Here is a 26,268-nt window from a genome sequence, read left to right as displayed (position 1 = left end):
CAGCCTCAGAAGCTATGCAGAGTTATTCCTGTTGCCTTCAGAGAAGGTATGGACACGTTTAAAACTGTTCAGTTTTCTTCCAGGTTCCTCCTAGGATGTAGAAAGCTGGAAAGAGTATCACTTCCACCTTTGCCACAAGAAAAACCCAGATAATCTGTGACTTTTTAACTTTTCTTGTACCTATCAGAGAGCTGAGATCACAGGGCAAACAACTGGCCTGAAATCTAAAGAGACACAGGCATCACGCCCCGGGATGGTTAAGTGTCCAACTCTTGGATTCGGCTGCGGTCATGATCTCAGGGTGGAGACATAGAGCCCAGCTGGGGCTCCGCGCTCAGCATGGAGTCTGCTTGAGATTCTTTCTCCCTCCCCCTCTGCTCCTCCCCCTGGTCGTGCTCTCTCTGTGTCTCTCTCTCAAATAAATAAACAAGTAAATCTAAAGAGACACAGGCACCTGCAAGGAAGATGGGACAAGAGCCTTTGCTTACTCAGGGCTGATACCAATAAACCGGTAAGAATTGAAATAAATTTTTAAAAAGCTGCCAAGGCTGAGTGTGGGCTGGTATGGGGGTGTGGATCCCCTGAAAGCAGCCAACTAAGGGGAAATTTGTACCCCCAACAGGCTCTTCTCTGTAGACTGCACTGGGTCTGGGGGAGGGAGACTGGGGGTGAGAGAGAAAGCCCACCTTGGGGTGCAGGCCTAGCGGAGGAAACAGCGGCCACTGCTGGAAGGAAGGCCATAGACTCTGGGGAAGGGACAGCAAGACTCCTGGCCCTCAGTGCCCATTGCAGCTGGGGGAAAAGCATAGAAAAATCCCTTTATCAGTGAGAGAGGGCTGGATCCCTAAGTCCCCCGGTCTCAGAGCACCTGCCTAAGACTTTAACAGAACCTTCACAACAGAGAGCAACTCCGACACCTTCTACCCCCAGACTAGCAAATACCCAGGAATAGGTAACAGCTGTCTACTGCTGGAGGAGGGCAGGAGAACACAGGAGGAACCTCTTTATGGTGCAGGATCATAGGCAAAATCTACAGCTTGGGGTGAAACAGGACCACTGGGGAAAATACCCTCCAGCGACCCAGCTCCCACCCTGAACACAAAGCAGTGCTAGAGGAATTTGAAGAGTGTGATGCACTGACAGGAATCCTTGGAACAACAAAACCCAAACCCAGCTCAACTCCTGTCCATATCAATCCAACCCCATGCTAAAGCCTGGCAAAGGAAAAGGCATGACCATTTTCAGGCATAAGTACTATTTACTTCAATCTCTACTGCCCTACACAAGACATCCAGCTTTCAACAAAAAATTAGAAGACACACAAGAAGCAAGAGAAATAACATAGTATCAAGAGACGAATTATAGTGGACTTCTCATCAGAAACTATGCAAAGCAGGGGTGCTGTGTCTGACTCTTGATTTTCGTTTGGGTCATGATCTCAGTGTCATGAGATCGAGCCCCGTGCGGAGCCCCACGTGGGACCCACGTCAGGCCCCATGCTCAGCACAGAGCCTGCTTGAGATTCTCTCCCCTCTCCCTCTGCTCCTCCCCTGCTCACATGCTCACCCACTCTCTCTCTCTAAATAAAATCTTAAAAAAACCAATTATGCAAAGCAGAAGATATCTTTAAAGTGCTGAAAGAGGAGGCACCTGGGTGGCTCAGTCAGTTAAGTGTCTGACTCTTGGTTTCAGCTCGGGTCATGACCTCAGTGTCCTGGGATCAAGCACGCGTCCGGCTTCGCACTCATTGTACAATCTCCTTGTCCTCTCCCTCTACTCCTCCACCTGCTCTCTCGTGCTCTCTCTCTCTCTCATAAATAAATAAAATCTTTGGGCGCCTGGGTGGCTCAGTTGGTTAAGCGACTGCCTTCGGCTCAGGTCATGATCCTGGAGTCCTGGGATCGAGTCCCGCATCGGGCTCCCTGCTCTGCAGGGAGCCTGCTTCTCCCTCTGACCCTCCCCCCTCTCATGTGCTCTCTCTCATTCTCTCTCTCTCAAATAAATAAATAAAATCTTTAAAAATAAATAAATAAAATAAATAAATAAATAAAATCTTTTTAAAAAAATAAAGTGGTGAAAGAAGCTTCCAACTTTAAAGTTTGGAATGGAGTGACATATTTAAAGTGCCAACAGCAACAAACAAACAAACAAACAAAAAAAACCCCACAAAAAAACCCTGTCAATCCAAAGTTGTATGCCCAGAGGAAATGTCTTTCAAAAGTAAGCAATAAATATAAGACCTCTTCAGTTAAACAACATCAGAGAATTAATTACCAGTAGACCTGCACTATAAGATGTATTAAAGGAAGTTCTTCAGGAAGAAGAAATATGATACCACAAAGAAACTTACACTGATGCAAAGAAACAAGAAATGCTAGAAATGGCATAAATGAAGGCAAATGTAAAATTGATTGTTTTAAGTACAGCATGGGGAATATAGTCAATAAGATTGTAGTAAGTTTGAATGGTGACAGATGGTAACTACACTTACCATGATGAACATCTTGTAATGGACGTAATTTGTTGAATCACTGTATTGTACAGCTGGAACTAATATGTCAACTGTACTTCCATTAAAAATAAAAATAAGACAATAAAAAAATTGTCTCATATTTTTAATTACTCTACAAGATATTTTTGACTGTCTAAAGCAAAACAGTAGAAATACATTGTGTGTTTGCAGTACTTGTAAAAATAAAATGCATGGGGGAGCCTGGATGGCTCAGTCGTTAAGCATCTGCCTTCGGCTCAGGTCATGATCCCAGGGTCCTGGGATCGAGCCCTGCATCGGGCTCCCTGCTCCGCGGGAAGCCTGCTTCTCCCTCTCCCACTGCCCCTGCTTGTGTTCCTGCTCTCACTATCTCTCTGTCAAATAAATAAATAAATAAAATCTTTAAAATAAAATAAAATGCATGACAGTATACCACAAAGGATGGCAGGGAAGAGTTCAGAGCACAGTGCTCTTGGGCCCTTATACATGTAAAGAAGTATAACATTAACAGAAGGCAGACTCTGACAAATTGAAGAGGCATAAGGTAAGCTCCCAGACAGCCATGAAAGCCACTGCAGTCACCCTCCCAGCAGGTATTTATTCCGCATCTACCATGTGCCAGATCCCAGGCCAGTCCTGTGGATACAAGACACTCATGGAGCTCACAGGGGGAGGATCCTGGGGGTCTGTAGTGACCCCCAGCAGCACAGAGGACACATCAAGGAATGTGGATTTCTCAGTAGTTTGTCCCACACTCTTAGCCCTTCATCTGGTCTTGGGTCTTCAAGTTATATCGGATGGACAGAGGGACAGATGTCTTGGGTTGTAAAGTGTGAATTTTCCCTGTTGCTTCAGAATCAGCAATGGGACCCAGGACAGAAGATGAATAGGTACCAAACTCCTTTTTCAAGATCCCACCAAGCTAGAGAAGGGGACACCTTTGGATCTACTAAGGGGCAGCCAGACTGGCTCTTTTGCTCCCCAAGTGTCCTTCTCTGAATACACAGGTGAGGGGGGAGTGGTCTTTGGAGTTGGGTGTTTTATCTAAGGAGGAGGGGGCAGATGGTATTATGGCTTTCCCTCCCCTGGAAAAGGAGGGGGACTCCCAGTCCACCAGTTCAAGCCAAATGAAGGGGACTCCAAGAGAAATCTCAGAAGTTGGGGGTGCCACTTAGAAGGACAGACCAGCACCTTATTCTTATTAGATGTCTGCTTAGGCTCACCCATTCCTGGTGACTCTCAGTGGGAGAAGAACTGGGGAGGGATGACCAGGCAGAGAGAGGAGACACGTGGAGCAACCTGCACCCCAGCGTCTGAGTAGCAAGGTTGTGGGAGGTTTCCGGCCCTAGAAGATGTACCTAGAAAATGCTTACACTTACATAAAGAAACTCTGTAAGGAGACACAAGGAACTAAGAAATGTGGTGGGTGATGAGAAGTGAACAGTTGAGAGAAACGTGGAGGTGAGACTGTGTGACTAGTGTTTTTTTTTTCCACTGTGTGACTAGTTTGATTTTTGAAACCAGTGATCATGTGACTCTGGAGGGTTTTGCCCAGTACCACCTAGGAATTCTCCAATCTCAGTGGACACTGAATGGGTGTCTGACAATTTAGCTCAACTCTGACACCACCTGCCTGGAGATAGCATCAGATCCCACAGGTTGAGGGCTCAGTCCCACAAGACTGCTCCCTCTTCAGCTATAATAGGAAGTTTCCACAACTCCTTCCCTGGGTCCAGTGGATTTGCTAGAGCGGCTCAGAGAAACATTTGCTCACATTTACCAGCTTATTGTGAAGGATATTATGAAGGATAGAGATGAAGAGCCTGATGAGGAAATACAAAGAGTGAGGTCCAGAAGGGTCCTGAGTGCAGGAACTTCTGTCCCCATGGAAGTGGGATGTGTCCCCTTTCTGATGGATACGTTCACCAACTTGGAAGCTCATCAAATCGAGTTGTTCAAGAATTTTCATAGAGGGGGCACCTGGGTGGCTCAGTCGTTAAGTGTCTGCCTTTGGCTCAGATCATGATCTCAGGGTCCTGGGATGGAGCCCCACATTGGGCTCCCTGCTTGGAGGGAAGCCTGCTTCTCCCTCTCCCACTCCCCCTGCTTGTGTTCCCTCTCTTGCTGTGTCTCTCTCTGTCAAATAAATAAATAAAATCTTAAAAAAAAAAAAAAGAATTTTCATAGAGCCTAGCTTCCAGCCCCAACCCCTTCCCAGAGGTCGATGTGTGGAACTGAACGTTCTAACCCTCTAATCACTTGGTCTTTCTGGTGGGCAGCCCCATCCTGCAGAACTTTCCAAAGAGTGACCTCATTAATACAATAAACTCAGGTGTTGCTGAAAGGGGTTTGAATAATAGAAGACACCTTTATCCCTCTTATAATTTCAGAAATTCCAAGAGTTTTAGGAGCTCTGTGCCAGCAATGGGATGAGGATCAAATATATATTTCTTATTATAAGTCATAATATCACAATAATCCATTCTAAAAAATTAAATAGCAAACACAGCAAGAGACAGAGGATGAGGAATGGGAGCTAAGGTTGGCAAGGCTGAGTCTGCTATTTATTTTGCAGATAGTAGGGAGCCATAGAAGGATATAAAAGCAGAGGATAGAGACATGTGTGACATGACCAGACTTGTAAGCAGCCAGTGTGGAGCGTGGTTTAGAGGGGGCAAGGCTAGAGCTAGGAGAGCAGCACCAAGGAGGCAGGTGTGGTCGTCCAAGCAGAGCACATGGCCACTGATCCAGGGCCGAGATCTCGGTCGGTTGGGGAGAGTTGGTGGGGTGGAGGGACAGTGAGAGAGGGGTATGTTGAGGAGAGGAAAACCAGAAGGCAGAGCTAAGGAGGCCTCCACTGTGGGGCAGGGAGTTGTCAGCCAGCTCCTTTCCCTTCAGAAGAGATGTGGATGTCAGACCCTGAGCTTCACCTAGCCATGCTGGCCCCTGATAAGCCCCCACTCCCTCTTCAGGGGCCAGTCATTATTCTGCCTGTGTGCAGCCCCCTAACTGCTGAAAGAAGTGATTGAGGCTGCCCTCTTGCAGTGGCTGACAAATGCCTGCCTGAACAAGAGCTGGGGGAGGACAGATGGGGTTCTGTTCAGCTTCCCTGCACCCAGCTCCCCGGGCCCTGCTGCTCCTGTAAGGTTTGGGAACCAACAAAACTCGGTGCTTTAGGAGGCCGCCGGGTCATCCATCATGCAAGGTCAGTGCACTGAGACTGAGACTGAGGGAAAGTCCAGCAGCTGAGATCCGGGCCAGAGTCCCTGAGTCAGAGCAGGGAGATGGTGGTGGGGCTGAGCAGGAAGAACATGGGCTCAGTGTAGTGGAGTCTGTAAATCACCACCCCTCTCTGAGCTATCACTTCTTCCCCTAAACGAGGATAACATTCTGTGTGGCAGATGTTACAAGTTACTAGCTCCAGACCTACTTGCTCTACTACCTTACTAAGAGAACCACAACTGTTGCATGGTGGGAAGGAAAGGTACCACCAAAAAACCCACTCTTCAGCTTTTCTTTGCAGCTTGTGGTCGCCATGTGACCAGGTTCTGGACAAACGACAGAAGCTATGGGGGTATTTCAAAGATGAGATGCCTGCAAGTACAACAAGGAGGGTGAACGCCATACCCTGAGGGTGATGGAGTGGGAAAATCAAAGGTGTCTTAGCCTCTGGCAGCTTCATGGAGCCATCACACCAGCTTGGGGCTGCCATATCTGAACTTCTGGTTGGAAAGAGTTGGGGTTTTAATGCCTCTAGGAGCACAGAAGATGAGGTTCGAGACCCTGTGAGAGACTGGAGCTAGAGCTAGGCTGCCTCCATAAAGAAGAAGTTGGAAATGAGCTATTTCTTCTTTGAATGAAAACTGGATAAAAACTGCCCAATAACTCTGGATGGCAGTGTAGAAGTGAGTCTCCTACCCTGGGCCATGGAAGGAAAAAAGTCATCCAAGATAAACTGAAATTAAAATAAACTCAATAGATGGGTTTGACATAGCTGTTGCCTAGAAGATCTAGATATTCCAAGGCTATCACCTGGAATATAACACGCAGAGAGACAAAGATGTGAAATATAAAACAAAAGTTAAGATGGAGGATGAAATGAGATGATCCATCATACATCTAATAGGAATTCCAATAAAAGACAATAAAGAAAGCATGGGAGGGGCACCTGGGTGGCTTAGACGGTTAAGCATCTGCCTTCGGCTCAGGTCATGATCCCAGGGTCCTGGGATAGAGCCCCACTTCAGGCTCCCTGCTCAGTGGAGAGCCTGCTTTTCTCTCTCCCTCTACCTGCTGCTCTGCCTACTTGTGCTCTCTATCTCTCTGTCAAATAAATAAATAAAATCTTAAAAAAAATAAAAGGAAAGCATGAGAAAGGCAATATATGAAAGTCTAAGAATTTTCCAGAACTGAAGAAAGATCTGAGTCCTCATAGAGTTCAAAGTGGGATAAATACAAACAAATCCACACTTTTGCAGTGAACAACAATAAGAATAAAAACAAAGTCTTTAAAGTTGCGGGGGCGGGGGGGCGGAAATTCCGTTCAAAAAAACAATTAGACAAATAAGCAGACTTCCAATTGGCAACAATAGGAGCCAGAAAAAAAGTGGAATAATATCTCTAAACACAGTGAAACAATACTTGTCAGCCTAGAATTCTTTACTTAACTAAACTGTCATTACAGAGTGAGACCAAAGTAAAGATCCTTCCAGACACCAAGATTACTAGGGCTCAGGGGTGCCTGGCTGGGTCAGTCAGAAGAATGTGTGAATCTTGATCTCTCAAGTGACCTCTCACATCGGGGTCAAGGGTTTGAGCCCCACGTTGCATGTAGAGATTACTAAAAAAATAAACTTAAAAAAAAGATTCATAGAGTTTACTACTCACAGGCTGTCACTGAAAGAACTATTAAAGAGTGCAAATCAACAAGAAAAAAAATGAACTCACAAGGGAGAAATGGAATGCAAGGTGCAGTGGTCATCAAAGCTTTTGGTAAAAAAGGTAAAAAACTAATACTAAGGAGGAACCTCAGGGCGCCTGGGTGGCTCAGTTGGTTGGGCGACTGCCTTCGGCTCAGGTCATGATCCTGGAGTCCCGGGATCGAGTCCTGCATCGGGCTCCCTGCTCTGCAGGGAGTCTGCTCCTCCCTCTGACCCTCCCCCCTCTCATGTGCTCTCTCTCTCATTCTCTCTCTCTCAAATAAATAAATAAAATCTTTAAAAAAAAAAAAAAAAAAAGGAGGAACCTAGCTGACTCAGGCAGAAGAGCATCCGACTTTTGATCTTGGTGTCTTGAGTTCAAGCCGCACGTTGGGTGTAGAGATTACTTAAAAAAAATACTGAAAAAGTCAGGTTTTATAAATAACATGGAACTAAAATCCTAAACAACAATAACAAAAGAGTTGGCAAAAAGGCATTGAGAAGGAAGGCAATGCATTTTGAGATTTTCTTTTTAACAACTTTAGATTTTGTTAGCATCCATGTAGTTAAATACAAGTAGGAAATTCAAGTGCAGCTTCTATGATGTTTAGATTGATCAAAATTAAAGATGGCCACAAATCCTTTGTCACTCGTCCCATCATACCCCTTGGATCTGTTTTTTTTTTTTATCTGAAAAAATGAAATGATGCTGTGTAATATTGAAGGCTGGGCTTTAAGATGCCTACAGCTTATGACTCCAGCTATTGGAACGCTCCTTCTTGAAATCCAGTCGCCACACTATGCAGAGGTTCAAGCAGCCATGTGGAAAGGCTGAAGAGGAGAACCAAGGTCCCCAACCAACAGCTCCAACTAAGCTCCCAGCTAGCGGCCAGCACGAATTGCCAGTTGTATTAAGAAGGCTTTTTTTAGACCCTTTTGCTCTCTCAATGCCCCAGTCACATGAAGTAGAATTGATAAAAAAATTTTTGTTTTAAGCCATTCAGGTGGAATGGTTTGTCATGCTGCAAAAAATACCTGAAACAAAATAAAAATAATATTTATACCTTCCAAACAAATAGATGAAATTAGCTAAAGAAAACCTGATCAGTCCAATAGCACCTGGATGGCTCAGGAAGCTAGCTGTTGGAAGAACATGCTACTCTTGATCTCAGGGTGGTAAGTTCAACCCCACTTTGGGTGTAGAGATTACTAAAAAAAAGAAAAGAAAACTTGATCAATCCAAAAGGAAGCTCTAAAGAAGAAAAATTAATAAGCAAAGAAGAGAAGCTTCTCACAGCCCCATGTTACCTCTCACAAATGGCCTTTCTGGAAAAGCAATGAAGCTTTGGGTTTTACTCTGATTCGAGCAGGACCTTGACCCTCCTGGTCTTCAGAGAGGCAAGGCCTGGCCATGGAGATGGCATGTGAGCAGTGACAATGTTTGTGTCCTTTCTTTGCTACTTTCTGGGCTCCCAGCTGCTGGCAATAGCTCTGACTGAGCCACAAAAACCCTTTGGTCTAATTAAAAAATAAAATCAAAGAAAGAAAGGAAACTTTTTATCACACTATTCTAATGGTGGAAAATAGTTTCAGGCATAAAAAAAGCATTCAGCAGGCTACTTCCCAGGTGTCAAAAATTAACAGCCACTACATTTTATTCTGAGGAATTAATGGAAAATTTTACATGGTGGCGTAAAATGTAGGGAACAAGATGAAGGACACTATTCTTCATTGAAAGCTCACTCCCTCACTTGCAGCAAAGACACAGGGTTGGCCACCTGCTCTGAGCGGGAGCTGTAGGCTCACAGAAGACCAAGTGGGTTATGCAGGGCCTGAAGGGGCAGATGGGGGAAATCAGGTACTTAGTAGCTTCATGGCCTTAGCCAAGTGACCTCTCACATCCCTAGTCTCTACCTCTGTAAAATGGCGCACCCCTCCCAACTTGTCCCATCTTCCCTGGCTCGAGGGGCCTCCCAGGTGCACTCCCAGGGACATGGGCCCAAGCTCTTCCTGTTTTCACAAGAGTTCATTCTAAAGCGCAGCAGTGAGCTAACCCTCCACGGAGGTGGGGAGGACCGGGTTTATATCACTCATTCTACAGCAAACTGAACATCCCGTTTGGAGCAAGCACCAGTCACTGTCTGGGGAGTGGGATGAAGGTGGCAGGGGGAGTACGGGGAGGTGGTTGGTTGTTGTTGTTGTTTTTAATGTAATTTAAGTGGGAAAAAGAGCCCATAATTGACTGCTATATAATGTCCATCCTTTTTTTTTTTTTTAAAGATTTTATTTATTTATTTGACAGAGAGAGAGACACAGCGAGAGAGGGAACACAAGCAGGGCGAGTGGGAGAGGGAGAAGCAGGCTTCCCGCTGAGCAGAGAGCCCGACGTGGGGCTCGATCCCAGGACCCTGGGATCATGACCTGAGCCGAAGGCAGACGCTTAACGACTGAGCCACCCAGGCGCCCCCCGACCTTGTTTTTTATTTGAAATATTTCTGAATCCAAATCTGTGGCCTCTTGAATATCTCCTCTCACGTCCCATCCCCCACTCAGGGAACTCAACATTGGCCACAGCTGCTCCCCACCCCCTGCCCCCAAATCCCAGTCTGGGTGCCGTGCTGGCCTCTCCTCCGATTCCAACATCCAACACCCCTGATCCTACCTCTGGAACCTCCTTCAGGTCTGTCCCCTGTTCTCCACATCTGCTGCCCCTACCCCAGTAGAGGGCCCACCATCACTCACCTCCCCTCTGGTCTTTGCACAACTGAAGTGAGCTTTCCAAACACAATGTGCAATCTGGTCCCTCCCACTGCTCCAAGCCTTCAGGGGCTCCACGGGTTTCAGGACAACATCCACACTCCTCACCTGGCATCAACACCCTCCAGGACCTTTCCAATCTCATCACTCATCACTCCCTACTTGGGAGCTTAGAGCTACACAAGAGCCATGCATCTCCCAGCTAGTGCCTGCCACCGTGCCTTTGCCCATGCTGTGCCCTCTCCCTGGCATGCCCTTCCCTCTCTCCCTTTCTCTACCTTGTGTCCGCATCCCCAACACCCACACCCACTACATCTCCAGATCCTTTGTATATCCCCTCTGTAACACCTTCGAGCCTGGTCCGACCAATCAGCAACTCTGTTCAAAAACATGTGTGCTGGGAACACGGCACTGAGTCAGACTGCGATCCTGCCCTCAGCACCCGATCTGGTGAAAAAGACACAGATACAGATGATTAAATCCTGTTTTGATGACACGGGGATGAAGGACACTTACCGGCTTGCGTTCCAGAAGAAACCCTACCATAGCCAGAGAGGCTGAAGAAGTCTTCCTGGAGAGACAGGCCTAGAAGGGGAGAAGGTACTCAGCAGCAGGGAAGGAAGAGTCAGCAGGACAGAGAGCACAGCATTCGCAAAGGCCGGGGGTGCCCCTTCCAACAGGGGCCCAGCCTAGCCTCAAGAAGTCTCCTCCCGGTGGCTCGTAGGCTGGGAGCATTTCCAGTTCTTAGAGCACTGCCCAGAGGAAATCTCTCCATGAAGACGAAGATTTATTTATTTGGTGGTAAAGTGAAAGCCAGGCTGGAGTTGGGCAGGAAAAGGACAGAAAGGATAATAAAGAGGCAGGGAGAGGACAGGTCCCTCCAGCCCTGGGGTCCCTGAGCCAGCAGCTGCCCTCAACTCAATGCTCCTCCAAAAAGGTGCCTCCCACAAGCACACAGTGAGCGCCTGCTGTTTCCCACTTTGTGCCGGATGCTGTGGCAAAGACGACAAAAGCCTTGCTGGCGCCAGAGACAGACGCACCCTAGACAGGGACAGGCCAGAGGGGCTGGTGCTGCGGTGGTAGGAACCCTGGGGGCCAGGAGAGCCCAGAGGAAGGCCCTGACCCAGCCTGGTTGGTGTGGGGGGCAGGGAAAGGGGGCAGGCAGAGACAGCCTCCAGGGGAAGTGGGCCAGGAAGAGGAAAGTGTGTAAAGATGCTCCCCAGCCATGCCTTGCTCCCCTGGGTGGGTACAGGTCTGCAGTCCTCAGGGGCCCCATCATAGGACAACCTCTGTGGCTCTGCCCCTTCCATCCCTCAGCTCCCACCCCGGCAGCCCACCTCAGACCTCCTGCTGCCTCTGAGTCCTTGTCCTCGCAGACAGCTCTGGCCAGCCTCCTCCTCTGTGCAGCCCCTCCCTGGCCACCCACATCTGGTCCAGGGCGGAGAGGCCAGGTGACTGCATAAGCAGAGCCCCCCAGGTGGCAGAGATGCTCATCTGCCCTTCGGGTGGTCCCCATCTCTGCAAATGCTCCCTTTGGAGGTCCCCCATCCTCCCCCATAGGGAGGAGACAATCACCCCCCACCCCCACCTCCGGGGCTGACAACTGGCAGTCCAGTACCTCTCTCCTCTGTCTCTCATGGTTTTCTGCTTCTGGAGACAGGACAAGGGGATAGGGGCTGGCGGTGGGGCTGGGGGTTACAGTTGGAATAACAGAAATTGCTGGACTGTCTTTTATAAGCCCTGAGGGTGTTTCTGGCCCGAATTCTAACTGAGCTCTTTAGAATGTGGGATACCTGGGGTACCTGGCTGCTTCAGTCAGTGGAGCATGGGTTGTGAGTTCAAGCCCCACGTTGGGAGTAGAACCCTGGAAAGATGTTCCCCAGCCATGCCTTGCACCCCTGGGTGGGTACAGGTCTGCAGTCCTCGGGGGCCCCATCATGGGACAACCTCTGTGGGATTTAAAAAAAAAAGAATGTGGGGTATTTGATGCTTTTGCCTATAGCTTTGGCCTTGGTCATCGTTGCTGGGGCAACAGGAAATTGTTCCATGCGTCCTCTGGTATGTGTGCGAAATGTATAAACTCCAGAAGAGCAGGGACACCATCTGCCTTATTCACTGTTATATCCCCAGTGACTCACGCAGTACCTGACATAGTAGGTGCTCAGGAAACATTCATGGGGAAAAAGGGAGGGACAGAGGGAAAGAAAAGAAGAAAGAAGTAACTTTGAAAGAGTCTTCCAGAATCCCAGAAAGCAAACCTCTCTTCTTCAGCCGGGTAGAGAAGATGCACTTTTGGGGGGCTGTTACTGTTCATTTTTAAAACTTCCATCAAGTGACTCCAAAATTCAATTCCCTCTTGAATGTTTTTCTTTTTTCATTTTCATCATCCCCCCTCTTTTTAACACTCACTGTTGAGTTTCCCGTTTGGCGCGGTTGATTGACTTGTGGCTCTGGGGACTTAGCAACAGTCATTTCAGACACTTAGAGCTCCAATCACGCCGCCGCCACGCCAGCCCCCCTTTAGCGCCAGAGAAACCGTCTCCTATCAGAGCCGATTATATCTTTACAGCCCAGACCGCCACGCTCTAAAACATGGGCTGTAAAAATTCTCCGTAACTAATGTATGTCCAATGAAAATATAAAAATGCCTATTTAACGGGAGAAGGGCTGATTGGAAAGATCCACGTGTTGGTGACGTTCCGTGGCTGACATCATACAGGGCCCGGGGCCTGGAAAAGGCTGGGAGCTCCACCGCCCAAGAAGCCAGACTGTCCATTCCCTCAGGCCTCACGGTGGCTCCGCGGTCCTCCTGCGGCAGGGAGTGGCAGCCTGGGGAGGCAGGCAGAGGGAGGCACGGCAAGAGAGCACCTCGCGTGCCAGGCACTGTGCAAGGTACAGTCCCATGGAATCCGGAGAACGACTTCACGAGGTGAGATTTATTTTCACCCTTTTTGCAGAAGGGGCTTCCTGTGGGATCTCAAAGGATGAAGAGGAGTTAGCTGGGGGAAGAGGGCAGTCCTAGAAAGGAATTACATGAAGAGGGAACAGCATGTGCACAGGCAGGAGGCAATAAATAGAATAAAAGCAGTTTGGTATTGCTGAAGCAGGAAGAGAGGAAGGATGAGGCTGGAAGAGCAAGCAGGAGTCAAGTCACACAGAGTTCAGTGCACTTTGCCGAGTGGGGAAGGGACGGGGAGGCGCTAGCCAGGAGCTGAAGCCTGGAGGGATGTGTCATGGAGACAAAGTGAGCAGGAATGGGTGACTGATTGGATGCCCAGGGAGGCTGAGGGGAGGAGCGGACCCAAGGATGGCACCCAGATTCCAGTCTCCAGGGCTGATGGTGGGGCTGCCTCTGACTCGGGGCTGCACGGGAGGCACAGGTCAATGGAAAGATGCTGCACTTGCACCATGGACCTCTGGGTTCATAGTGCTTACAAGGCGTGAGCCCAGGAGGAGAGGGTCTGCCTCAGAAGTGGCCTGGCCCAACTCAGAGGCACAGCTGCCAGTTGTCAGTTTGGTCCTTAAAGCCACGGAGCACAGGGGCTCACCTAGGACAGTGTGGGTGGGAGGCTGCAAATGGGCAGCCACAGGCTTCATCTGTCCCGCACACAAGTTCAGTTTGGCCTGCACGGTATTTTAAAAAGCTTTGGAGCCAACGTTTAAAAATTATGCTCACTCGGGGCACCTGGGTGGCTCAGTTGGTTAAGCGACTGCCTTCAGCTCAGGTCACGATCCTGGAGTCCCTGGATCGAGTCCCGCATCGGGCTCCCTGCTCGGCAGGGAGTCTGCTTCTCCCTCTGACCCTCCCCCCTCTCATGTGCTTTCTCTCTCTCAAATAAATAAATAAAATCTTAAAAAAAAAAAAAATTATGCTCACTTAGGACGCCTGGGTGGCTTAGTTGGTTAAGCGTCTGCCTTCGGCTCAGGTCATGATCCCAGGGTCCTCGGATCGAGTCCCGCATCGGGCTCCCTGCTCGGTGGGAGGCCTAATCTACTGAGCCACCAGGCACCCCAGGGTTGCTGTTTATCAAGCAAAACAGGAAAGTATATATCTTTGTAGATGCCAAGACTATTTCTTTGCGTTTAATATGCAAAACAAGTCTGTGTCAAAAGCTTAGCCCAGGTCGGGCCTCTCCTCTCATTCACAAGACCTACTGGCAGTCCCTGATCTAGAGAGACATAGCAGACAGAGAAAAAGAGAGAGACATCAGACATGCAGGTGACACAGGATGTGCCAGGGGAGAGACTTTTAAGGAGAGAGTGATCGGCATCATTTAAGTTGGAGCTGAGTCAGCTAAGGCACGAGGCATCTGTGACAGGCAAGTGCATATAAGGCCACACGTGCATCCACACACAAAGGACACACATAGACACACGTGTGCGTACATACGTGCAGGCACACGGACACATGCACTGAGGCACAAAGACGCGTGTGTCCGCACAAAGGCACGCAGGCACCTGTGTGTTCACAGAGCCTCCCGAATCTGTGCACCCTCCCAGGGATCCGTGCTCACACCTAATGAAGCCCTGCCAGTTCCAAACCAGCAACTCATAACTAAATAAATATGATAAACACTTCCCCTCCAGATGGCTCTGCATGCACACCCACTCCTCCCGCTCAGAGGGATGGCACATTCTATGCCAATAAATCCTTCTGTTTGAAAACATTTGCCTTCTTAATTGGCCTGTTTACGGGTAAAATACGTTTCTGGGTAGTGCTTTGCCAGAATGGGACGCTGAGATGCCCACTCGCCCTGGGCTCAGCCCAGAATCAGGACTTAGGGCTGCTGGTGCCAGAGAGGTCCCGCTTCACCCATCCACGGAGACAAGACCCAAAGGGGAAGGGTCTCAGGACTGCCAGGGAGGCTCCCTCAGTGGTTTTTTCCTCCCTGTGCCTCAGTTTTTTTTCTCTGGGTACACACTTCTTGAGCTTAGCACATGCAGCGCTATCTAAGGTCTTTGCAGGAATCCTGCTTCACACTTCCCTTTCTTGGGCAGCAGAAGTGAGGTGTAATAACTATGCTAAACGCCCTAGTGGGTTGAATGGCAGCCCCCCAAAAGATCTGTCCACATCCAAATCCCTGGAACCTTTGAATGGGACCTTATTTCGAAAAAAAGATCTTTGCAGGTGTAATTAAATTAAGAATCTAACATGATATCATTCTGGATTACCCAGGTGGGCCCTAAATCCAATGACAAGTGCCCTTATAAGAAACAGGAGAAGACACACGCAGAGGAGGAGGTAATATGAAGGCAGAGCAGAAATTGGAGGCTACATACCACGGAATGCCAAGGCTTGCTGGCAAACTAGGCCAAGAAGCACTCTCCCCAAGAGGCCCTGCTGACATCTTGAGTTCGGACTTCTGGTCTGAACTGTGAAAAAAATAAATTCTTATTGTCTGAAGTCACTCAATTCGTGGTGATTGCTGCATCAGCCCCAGAAAATTAATATGCCCCCTCTTTTATGTGGGGTATGACAACACAGAGCTGCGACTCAAATTTTCATTTGCTCTTTACTCTGACACTTCAGAGTTTCCAAAGGAGACTCACAGTAGAGATGGGGAAACTGAGGCCCAGAAAGGGACCGGGTGTCATGTGGCGGCAAAGCAAGGACCAGAACCCAGGATGCTGCCCCTCCTCGTGTGGCAGCCCCAGTCGTTTCTTCATCAGGAGCCGAGTGGGCAGATGCACAATGGAGGACAGCCCTGAGGTGAGGTTTACCCTCAGTACGTCCCATTCTGGGACCCACTGAGGAAGGACAGGGAAGAGAGCCCCTGAAGGGTCCCGTTTTCCTCTGCTCTAAGATGAGCCCAGATGAGTAAATCATGAAAATCCCTCATAGCCACTTCCCACCGAGCACTCGAGATATTCCAAGTGTCTTGGCCACCTCTCCTTCCACGTGCCCACCCCCACCTGGGGAGATGGGTGAGGACATCTGTTCCCCCCTTGCTCAGGTGGGAGAGTGAGACCACACACCGGGTCACACGGCTCGTCACCAGTAGAGCTGGGATTTGAATTCAGGTCTGTCTGCTTCAAATGCCACTTGGCCATGTCACTTCACAGGGAAGAGAGCAAGGGCACCTTCCAGGGGCTGGGGAGCGACCAGGCCACCAGAAGCAGAGGGAGGCCCTGAGTCCTCTTTCCTCTCTCACCCATAACGAGCTGGTATATGGCTCAGTGGCCCCAATGTGTCCAGGTCACCCACTGTGTGACCTTAGCCAAGCCACTTCCCGCTCGGAGCCTCCCTTTCCTGTCTGTAAAATGGGGTGCATGATAACAGCTACTCCTAAGGGCTTTTGTGAGGACTGATGGAAGGAAAACCCAAAAAGCCCTTATTAGCATGCTGAGCTTCCAGTAAGTGCTTAATAACTGCTGGCTGGCATTATAGTCAGCTTAGACGCCAGTGAGAGAGAATATATAGCCTCTGGCCACGGAGAGTCACTTGATGACCAAAGTGAGGCCAAGATGTCAGGCTATGGCCCTGCCTCTGTGCTCACCACTAGGGACACATACCCTCTGCTTGTGACTCAGCCCAACTGCCCTTCTGAGTTTGAGAGGTGCCCGAGAGAAATGTGCATGGCCAGGGAAGGGGAGAAAGCAGAGAAGGGGATGCTGGTAGGGCAGGCTGCCCCAACCAACACCAAGCCCACCTTTCCTGGAGGTCTGCAGTAGGAGCTCAGAATAGGCAGCCGCAGTAACATCCTCTCCTCTCTTTTTTTTTTTTTTTAAAGATTTTATTCATTTATTTGAGAGAGAATGAGATAGAGAGAGCATGAGAGGGGGGAGGGTCAGCGGGAGAAGCAGACTCCCTGCCGAGCAGGGAGCCCGATGCGGGACTCGATCCCGGGACTCCAGGATCATGACCTGAGCCGAAGGCAGTCGCTTAACCAACTGAGCCACCCAGGCGCCCATCCTCTCCCCTCTTTACGGGAACATCATCTGGATTTATAACCAGTGTGACAGCTGAGGGTTCAGTCTGGCTAATGGGAACAGAAACTAGATCATTAACATTAGCCAAGAGGGGCTGGCTAAAATTCAATGTAGGAAGAAAAAAGGTGGCAATATTGTCACCAAACCAGGTCCATTGAAGTCTCCCTGTTGTGCGGAGACAATCAATGATCATGTGGGGTCCCATGCAGACCAAACATCTACTCTTTTTTTTTAAGTTCTCTCTACACCCAGTGTGGGGCTTGAACTTACAACCCCAAGATCAAGAGTCACACACTGCACAGACTGAGCCAGCCAGGTGCCCCTAAACTTTTTTTTTTTAAGAATTTATTTATTTAGGGCGCCTGGGTGGCTCAGTTGGTTAAGCGACTGCCTTCGGCTCAGGTCATGATCCTGGAGTCCCAGGATCGAGTCCCGGGATCTAGTCCCGCATCGGGCTCCCTGCTCGGCAGGGAGTCTGCTTCTCCCTCTGACCCTCCTCCCTCTCATGCTCTCTGTCTCTCATTCTCTCTCTCTCAAATAAATAAATAAAATCTTAAAAAAAAAAAAAAGAGGGGCTTCCCCTCTTTCCTATAAAAAAAAGCATTTATTTATTTGAGAGAGAGAGAACACGAATTGTGGGCAGAGGCAGAGGCAGAGGGAGAAGCGGACTCCCCACTGAACAGGGAGCCCGATGCAGGGCTTGATCCTAGGACCCTGAGATCATGACCTGAGCCCAAGGGAGACGCTTAAATAACTGAACCACCCAGGCGCCCCCAAAACTATTTATTTTATCATGTAATGAGCTTCCCTATAAGATCTCATTTGACTAAATGATTGTTACTAAAAAAAATTGAAAACCCCTATCCTGGTCCAACTATCCTTTTCATCAATTAATTCATTTATTCAACCACCAAGTACTGAGCCTACCACGTGCAGGCACACAGTGGTGCTGAGCACAGGACTACAACAGCTGTTGCCCTCCTGGAACTTCAGGTGTGGAGGGAGAGACGGACACTGTACCAGTAAATGTAAAGTCTCTCCAGTGATCAGAGTGAGGCAGGGCAGCGATGAGGATATATAACTGAGGAGCCACGCGTGCAGGAAGCCAGCCAGGCAGAAGGGCTTTGTGCTTGCTCCTAAAGACAACAGGCAAGCAGCGGAGTGAGAATGTCTAACCTAGATATTAAAAGGTCCCCCTGTCTGCTGAGTGGAGAATGGTTTGTACGGAGTCAGGGAGACAGCAGGGAGGCCGATGAGGAGGTTGTGACAAGTGAGTGTTGTTGATGGCCTGGATCAGCGATACAGCAAGCTTCATGGGTGTGTGACCTGTGACTCAGAAGGGCCCCACTTGGTTTAATACCCTGTTGTCACTGTCTTGAAATTCTTAATAATTTTTTAACAAGGGGCCCTGCATTTTCATTTTGCACTGGCCCCCACAAATTACATAGCAGGCCCTGACCAGAACAGAGACAGGATTTTCCTTAAACACTCCAAGTCATAAACAGATCTTTTCCCACTGGAAGCAGCTTGTAACAGTTCCCAAGAGCCAATTGTTCAATTTTGAGGAATTATGTTGTCTTATTGGTATCTGAAATTGGCCATGCTGTATTTACACCATGGAAATCAGCAAATGTCAGGGTCTTTTTTTTCTAAAGATGGTTCTTCGTCTGTCTTTCCCAGAGTGGGTCCACTGCCCGCTTTGGCAGTTAAAAATATAGTTTCTAGGCACCCCTCCCCAGACTTGCTGGGTCACCTGCTGGGTGATTCTGGGAGCCCCATGAGCCTGGAGGGCCAGGGCAGGAAGGCCCTACACAGTGGGCCCTCAAGCTTCACAAAAGGAAAAACCGGTTTGGGGGGATTAGAAGAGGAAACTGGCAGAGGTGTGGGGGTGGCGGGTCGCAAAGAGAGCAGAAGGACAGCCTTTGGGGATCTGTACCCTTGGGGGCCCAGCTCCAGGTCAACAACTGAAGTCCCCAGACTGGGACCCACCCTCACCTTTCCATGTGGGATGCAAACCCAAGGGGGAGATATCACCCACAGTGCTGCCCTCCTTTGTCAGAGTTTGGGGGAAGAGACCTCCCCAGAGGATGAGGGAGGAGCGCACACCCCCAGCACCTCTCCCTTCCGCAGCCCCAAGCAAATAAGGTGCTCAGGAAATAAGGACATTATTACCATTGTTGTCCTAATGGCCCCACCTCAAGCCTGGCTTCTCCCTTCCTCCTGCACCTCTCCTCTCACCCCCCAGGCCCCGGAAGGAGCTGGGACACACCACCCATCCCTCTCCCATCTAGTCAGATGGCCTCCTGCAGCCTCTCATCGAAGGACCCCCTCAAGGCAGGGCGGGGAGGGGATACTAAGCACACACATTCCGCGTCCCCGCCCGGGCTCCCGTTTCCTCTCACCTCTCGCTCCAGGGGTGCAGACCACCCGGGAAGAGCCTATCCGCCCCGGGCGGTTCGAGCGAAGCGCGGGGTCTCACTCCCTGGGAGATGGCGCCACCTATAGGCTCTCAGGAGCGTTGCGGCGTCCGCCCCTCAAATCCGGGAGGAGCGGGCAGAGAGGGTCCCATACTCTTTAGGGGCTTGAGGTGCGCTCCATCACGGGACGACAGCATCACATTGCCTCCCATTGTCCCCGCACCTGGAAGGAGCCCTGGCAGCGTTCCCCAAAATGTTCTGCAGAACCCACACCCTGGTCAAGAAGTTTGGAAAATGTCCCTTGGGGATTCCACAAGCACATTTGCCCCTGATGTCTAACTTAACTCTTCAGTTCCCTCAATGAGCATTGAGGCCATGGGAAAGTTATTCTTTCTAGGCCTTGGTTTCCTCATCTGCAGAATGGAGATGAGGGTGTTGAACTAGAAGAGATGATCTCAAAGGCTAGCTGGGATTCACAGACTTTAATGAGAAAGAGAATCCCGTGGAAGCATGTTTAAAATGCAAGTTCCAGGGCCCCATCTCCCAAGCAATTCTGATTGATGCAGGAATCTGCATGTTGAATCAGTCCCCAGGAAATTCTGATGCAGATGTTCTGCCAACCGCAGGATGAGAACAGGCCTTCAAGGAGGCTGGAAAAGCAGGCAGGGGCCTGCCAGATCCTGCTGGGAGGGTGGAAGCTGTGATTCTGTTTAGAGGGCAGTAGAAGCCACTGAGCTTTTATTTTTTATCTTTTTTTTTTTTAAAGATTTTTTATTTGGGGTGCCTGGATGGCTCAGTGGGTTAAGCATCTGCCCTCAGTCCAGGTCATGATCCCAGGGTCCTGGGATCGAGCCCCACATTGGGCTCCCTGCTCAATGAGGAGCCTTCTACTCCCTCTCCTTCTGTTGCTCCCCCTGCTTGTGCTCTCTTAGTCTGGGTCTCTCATAAATAAATAAATAAATAAATAAATAAATAAATAAATAAATAAATAAATAAATATCTTACTTATTTTGAGAGCACAAGAGAGTACGAGTGGGGCAGGGAGTAGCAAAAGGAAAGGGAGAAGACTCTCTGCTGAGCAGGGATCCTGATGCGGGGCTCGATCCCAGGACTCTGGGATCATGACCTGAGCTGAAGGCAGATGCTTAACCGACTGAGCCACCCAGGCACCCCAAAGCCACTGAGCTTTTAAATGAGAGTGACAGCTCTTTAGAAAGATTACTCTAGCTCTGGCTACTATGAAGGATTGGGGCAGAGAGACCATGGAAGTTACTGCTGAAGTTGCTCAGTTGAGATTTAATGGTGTCCTGGACCAGGTGGTGGCAATGGATGGGAAGGAGAGGGGACAGATTTCAAAGGTAAATCCTTTAACTCCTTTGAAATATAGGAAGACAACACTGAAATTTCTGATTATCTTTATTTCTCATCCCAGCCTTTTAAAACCTCAAGGGGTTGTATATGTACTACATATACAATATATTAGTACAGTACATATATTAGTACATATAATTTATTCATGTATATATTTGTATTATATATAATATATAGAGAAAAGGAAAGATGATAGAGATAGATAGATAGATAGATAGATAGACAGACAGACAGAGATAGATATAACATATACTCAAAAGAATTCTCTGGATGGGGTGGGGTTTGGAGACAAGATGAGTGAATTCAATTCCTGGCACATAGTAAATACTCTGTTAGCTATCATGGCCAATTATATCTTCCAGAGAAAGGCCCAATGATACCTTCTGTCCTCCATGGTCTTTTAGAACTAGCCATGCCCTCATCAAGAAGTGGAATGTAGGAGCGCCCGGCTAGCTCAGTTGGAAGAGCCTGTGACTCTTGATCCCCAGGCTGTGCGTTTGAGCCTCATGTGGGGTGTAGAGATTACTTAAATAAATAAAACTTTAAAAAAAAGAGAGAGAGGGGGGCACCTGGGTGGCTCGGTCGTTAAGCATCTGCCTTCGGCTCAGGTCATGATCCCAGGGTCCTGGGATCAAGCCCCACATCAGGCTCCCTGCTTGGCGGGAAGCCTGTTTCTCCCTTCCCCCCACCTCCACCCCCACCCCACCCCCCCGCTTGTGTTCCCTCTCTTGCTGTCTCTCTCTCTGTCAAAATAAATAAATAAAATCTTTAAAAAATAATAAAAAAATAAAAATTAAAAATTAAAAAAGAGAGAGAGATGGAGTCTGATTCCCCTCCCCTTGAACCTGGGTGGGTCTATAACTCACTCATAACCAGTAAAATGCATTGAAGTGGCTCTGCATGACTTCTAAAGCAAGGTCATAAAAGTAATGCACCTTCCTCACCCTGGCTGGGGCAATCCCTTTTAGAGCCCTAAGCTTGGACTACATTGAGGCTCCCATGCTGTGAGGAAGCCCAAGCCACAAGGAGAGGGCACGTGCTCCTGCTGACAGTCCCAGTGGAAGTCCCAGCCAATAACTAGCATCAACTACCACAAATACTGAAGAACTGAAGAGGCCCCTGGATGATTCCAGCCGTTGAAGTAATCACCAGCCTTCAGGTCTTTGCAGGTGAGGCCCCAGTTATCAGGGAACAGAGACAAGTGGTTCCCACTGGGCCCTTTCCAAATTTCTGACCACAGAATCTGTGAGCATAATGAAATAGTTGCTTTTCACAACTAAGTTTCAGGGTGGTTTATTGTGTAACAATAGATAAGCAGAACTGCCATCCTTACGTACCGTGGTATCTTTGTCCACACTTTCTGTGAGGGAACCGCTTGTCCCCCACATAGCTACCCAAGCTGAGGAGGGAGAGAAGGAAACAGAGGTAGTATCAGTGAGATGGTCTGGGGGGGCGGGGAATAGGTAGGGCCTCAGGGTGGGGAGGGCAAACCCGCCCCAGAGGGGTCCCACCTTCCAAAGCCCCTTGGGGAAGGAGCCTGACTCCACTGCATGGTTCTGACACCACTGCTCCAGTCCAGTCACATTGGATGATTCTAGATCCTGTTGCCTGTGGTCTTTTTGCTCTTAGCAGGAAGATTCCTAAGAGAGTTGGCCTCCTCTTTGGACCGGAGCATTTGGTCACATTCAGAGTTGGTACCTTCTGAGGGAGACAGGGAAGAGACTCTGTGAGCCTGCCCCTCCCCCACCACTGTGGCAAAGAAGGGCTGGGGGGGGCGAAGGTGGGGGTTGGATTCTTGTGGCTTTACTGCTCCCCAGCTCTGTGACCTTGAGCAAGTCACTTTATCCCACTGAGCCTGGGTTTTCTTAGCTGTAAAATAGGGCAATGTGTGGTCCTACCCTGAAATAGTTCTTGGGTGGATAAAGTAAGATGAAGGAGATTAAGTGCTTGTTAGTAAATACCTCAATACTTGCCATTCTTTTTGGCTATTGTTCTTACTGAAAACCAACAAGTCCAGGCAAGTAACATTAGTGGGCAAGAGAACATATTTCTGCTCTAAACAGGGGGACCTTTCCCCTCCGTTTCAGCCCGGGAGTTGCCCTGTGGGAATGTGGGCCCAGTTTAGCTAGAGCCTCACGGGAAGTCCAGCTCACAATCGGTGCAGTCTCGGCTGTGGAACCCAAAGGTCTGTGCTTCTATCCCAGCTCCACCTGACTCCTCTGTTGTCTGACCAAGGCCAGGATGCAGCTTAGCATGGAGGAAGGAAGCTGTTTCTGCAGCACCCAGTACCTGGGGCAGACAGGAAGAGACCTAGATAGGGAGATAGGGGAGTTGAGTTCATGTCTTAGCTCTGCCAGTATTTGCTATGGGACTTGAAGTACCTTGGTGCCTTTGTTTCCCCATCTGTAATTCATTTCATAAATACTTTTTTAAAAGATTTTATTTATTGGGGCACCTGGGTGGCTCAGTTGTTGAGTGTCTGCCTTCCGCTTAGGTCATGATCCCAGGGTCCTGGGATCGAGGCCTGCATCAGGCTCCCTGCTCTGTAGGAGGCCTGCTTCTCCCTCTCCCACTCCCCCTGCTTGTGTTCCTGCTCTCCCTCTCTCTCTGTCAAATAAATAAATAAAATCTTTAAATATTTATTTATTTGAGAGAGAGCGAGCGAGTGTGAGCAGGGGAAGGGACAGAGGGAGAGGGAGATAATCTCAAGCAGACTCTGCTTTAAGTGCAGAGCCCCACATGGGGCTCCATCCCACAACCCTGAGATCATGACCTGAGCTAAAATCAAGAGTCGGATGCTTAACTGACTGAGCCACCCAGGTGCCCCTCATTTCATAAATACATAGCTGAAGGTCTACTGACTCTGTGTCGTTGACCAGCCCAGGCCCACACAGAAGCCCAGGGTGGCCTCCAGGCCTTTGCGCATGCCATTGAAAACTATCCTAACTCCTGTCTTTCACAGTTTCCCTTGCTGATTCCTCAGTACCCCTCTATTTTGGCTAAGACAGTACTTCCTCTCACAAGCCCTCCTGGGGCAGGTACCCTCCCTCTTCTCAAAGGGTTTCACTACATTGACTGCCCAGCCTGTCATGGCAATGATGATGAAGAGGATGATGAACTAATTTTTCCACCAAACCATGAGCTGGCATAAAGACGCCCAAAATACAGATGTTGAATGGCCTTCATAGAATAAGCAATTCCTCTGCTTCTTCTGCCACTTACTAGCAGTGGGACCCAAAGTTTCCCTAAAGCCTCAGTTTTCACATCTAGCAAGTGGGGCTCATAATAGCTGGGCTTCCCACCTCTACCTCACAGCGCTCTCTAAACCTTGCTGTGTGCTTTGCAGGCTGTGACCTCAGAGCTCTATGAGGTAGCACACTGGGTTGACTAGTGTCCCCCCCAATTCATGTCCACCTGGAACCTCACAATGTGACCTTATTTGGAAATAGGGTCTATGCAGATATAATTAAAGTAAGGATCAAGATGAGATCATATTGAATTAGGGTGGGCCCTAACAATGACAAGTGTCCTTATAAGAGACAGGAAAGGACACACAGACACACAGGAAAGCCATGAGAAGGCGAGGCACAGACTGGAATGACAGAGCTACAAGCCAAAGAATGCTACGAGCTACCTGAAACTAGAAAAGGTGAGGAAGGATCCTCCCTAGGGCCTCTGAGGGCAGCATGGCCCTGCTGATTTTGGACTTCAGACCTCTTAAGCTGTGAGAGAATAGATTTCTATTGTGTTAAGGCCCCTGGTTTGTGGTCATTTGTTATGGAGGCACTAGAAAACGAAACAGACAGGTGTTTAGGACCTGCACATTACAGATGAGAAACCAGGCTTAGGCAATGAAGCCACCTCCCGAGGCTCACACAGTCCCTGCACTACAGAGGCAGGATCTGAACCTTACATGCCAGGCTCCAGAGCCTTGTGCTCTTAGCATCTACATCCTGGCCTGCTGTTGCCCACACACCAGCCCATTGTCCAGCCTCCACTTGGAAGATGCAGGAATTTACCCCATGGTACTGCTGCTTCTAAAATTGCCAGCCCTCACTTCACTGAGGGAAATGGGAGGCAACCTAAAAAGCTTCATCTCTACCCCTCCTCTGGCCCCAAAACTATTGCCTGAGCAACTGATTTTCTTTCCTTCTTTCCCCTACCATCCCTGTCTCCCTTCCTTCCCTGCTTCTTTTTTTTTTTTATTCTTATGTTAATCCCCATACATTACAACATTAGTTTTAGATGAAGTGTTCCATGATTCATTGTTTGTGCATAACACCCAGTGCTCCATGCAGAACGTGCCCTCCTCAATACCCACCACCAGGCTAACCCGTCCTCCCACCCCCCTCCCCTCTAGAACCCTGCCTGCCCTTCAGAGTCCATCATCTCTCATGGTTCGTCTACCCCTCCGATTTCCCCCGCTTCATTCTTCCCCTCCCGCTACCTTCTTCTTCTTCTTCTTTTTTTTTTTTCTTAACATATATTGCATTATTTGTTTCAGAGGTACAGATCTGAGATTCAACAGTCTTGCACAATTCACAGCGCTTATCAGAGCACATACCCTCCCCAGTGTCTATCGCCCAGTCCCCCCATCCCTCCACCCCACCCCCCACTCCAACAACACTCAGTTTGTTTCCTGCGATTAAGAATTCCTCATATCAGTGAGATCATATGATACATGTCTTTCTCTTTTTGACTTATTTCACTCAACATAATACCCTCCAGTCCCTGCTTGATTCTTGACTATGTAGACCCCTCAGTCTCATGCTCGAGATCCCAGTCTAGCCCCAACCTACCTTTCCACTTCTACCTCAACCTCTTCTCAAGCAAGCCCGTCCCCCAGTTAAATCCTCCTGAGGCAGCCCTCACCTCCCTGCCTTCTTGTCTCCTCTCACAAGCTTCCCTTGGTCTAGAATGTCCCATTCATCGCAGGCACACATCAAGAATCCACTCCTTCAAGCCCAGGCTCAAATTCCACCTCCTCCTGGCACACCCAATCAACAGCACACTCCCCTCTGACCATATACATGCTTTCACGCAAACATCGTTGAGTAGCTGATCTGTGCTGGGCAGATCTAGGGGGTGAGGAAATGCAGTGATCTGTCTGGGAAGAAAGTAAGGAATCCTAACAAGAGTGTGGGAAGTGGGAAGCAGAGAAGGACGCAGCAAATCCCTGCAGGAATGAGGCAGGCTGTACTCAGGAGAGGAAGGCTAGGGAACTAGAGCCCACGTAACAGCTGGGAGGCAGAGAACACATGTTGTAGGAGACAGGAGATTCTGCATAACAGTATGGGGGAGACAAGGGGAGAGGTTCCAGCTTATGGAGGATTCATGTAAACATTCTGAGGTCTTGATCCTGTCCACCTTAGTGTTCCAAAGT

The 26,268-nt window shown here is 49.0% G+C and overlaps 1 long non-coding RNA gene across 1 annotated transcript; it reads right to left on the bottom strand.

Moving 5' to 3' along the window:
• LOC135361801 (uncharacterized) lies at positions 1-25,186 on the bottom strand. Its single transcript, XR_010405817.1, has 5 exons — positions 23,039-25,186; positions 22,397-22,586; positions 22,223-22,284; positions 15,448-15,540; positions 1-13,143 (listed from the first exon to the last, which is right to left on the bottom strand). It is a non-coding gene; the product is annotated as an uncharacterized LOC135361801 (long non-coding RNA).
• Positions 25,187-26,268: the final 1,082 nt, after the last annotated feature.

The sequence above is a fragment of the Mirounga angustirostris genome, unplaced genomic scaffold, assembly GCF_029215605.1.
Source record: "Mirounga angustirostris isolate CCGP_5_RB_7025 unplaced genomic scaffold, mMirAng1.0.hap1 SCAF_10, whole genome shotgun sequence".
NCBI lineage: Eukaryota > Metazoa > Chordata > Mammalia > Carnivora > Phocidae > Mirounga > Mirounga angustirostris.
The sequence above is the reverse complement of the archived record's forward strand: the minus strand, read 5'-3'. Positions and strand labels throughout refer to the sequence as shown.